The sequence below is a fragment of the Penaeus monodon genome, chromosome 19 (assembly GCF_015228065.2).
Source record: "Penaeus monodon isolate SGIC_2016 chromosome 19, NSTDA_Pmon_1, whole genome shotgun sequence".
NCBI classification, from domain to species: Eukaryota; Metazoa; Arthropoda; class Malacostraca; order Decapoda; family Penaeidae; genus Penaeus; species Penaeus monodon.
The window spans coordinates 6,454,119-6,455,229 of NC_051404.1; positions in this window are offsets into that span (position 1 = coordinate 6,454,119).

A 1,111-nucleotide genomic window follows, 5' to 3' on the forward strand; every position below is an offset into this window, starting at 1 on the left:
TAGAGTCGGTCACATCTGCACGAGTATATATCATACTGACACGAACATACCGGTTTATAATTACAGCAATTTCAGTACAATTCATAATTTCAGAAGTATTTTTTCCATTGAAAATTAATTATAGTAAATACAAAATACCCGAAACACACGAAGAAGAGTTTTAGAAAAGTATAAAGAAAGAAGGAAAAAAAAAGTTTACGCCCCGTGTTACGCGAATGCCAACTATGGCAGCCGACCACTAGTGTTGCGTCAAACAGCGTAACATTATGTAATCGGACATGTGCTTTACGAATCTAGCGCCAGTGTTGTCCTTAGTTGCAGTTGCAATATGTAGTATCATATACACTAGCTATGGTACCCTCATATGCATCGAGTAAGGTTTACAGCAAAGATTATGCAGTCGTGCTATGGTATCATAACTGTTTTTATATCCATTCCTTAAGCGGTAGACTTTGGCAAGTGTCCAAGTGTGACGTCAGAAGCAACATCTCTGGCACGGCGTCTACTCGACCATCTCAAATACCCATACCCAGCAATCCTAAGGCACCCGTCCTAACTCCTCTCTGCGCCCTTTCACTTTTCTTTTCATCATTTGCCCTTCCTTAGTCCCTATGACCATTCAACATGGCATTCGTAGTAGCCAAAATTTTTCAATGCATATTCATTCTAGCCACCTATAGACTGTAGATCCCAAACTCCAGATTGCAAAAGCTTCCCCTATAGGCACGGGCGAAAGAAAACGGGCCCCGGTCAGCGTGTTAGTAGCTAGTGGTCCCCCCGACATGACAAACTGGTTCGTGTGCTCTTTTCTCTAAATATCTCCCGTGTTCGTTTGTCTTGAGACATGAGTATGAATGAAAACTAAGTGCAAACAATTATCGTCTATGGTATATAACCCAAAGGAACAATTCATATAAATGAACACTGAGTGTAAAGAACAGAACCTCATCGACGGGCTACACGAAAGCATCAGACTACCATTTAAAAAGGTAGGAGTACTGTTAGTCTTACAAAAATGGCTTCGTAAACGTTTTCTTATGACGCCATTTGTTCGCAGATTCCGACTGCACATGCGTATGGCTGTTAAAGCTTGCGACGATTTTGAATCAGA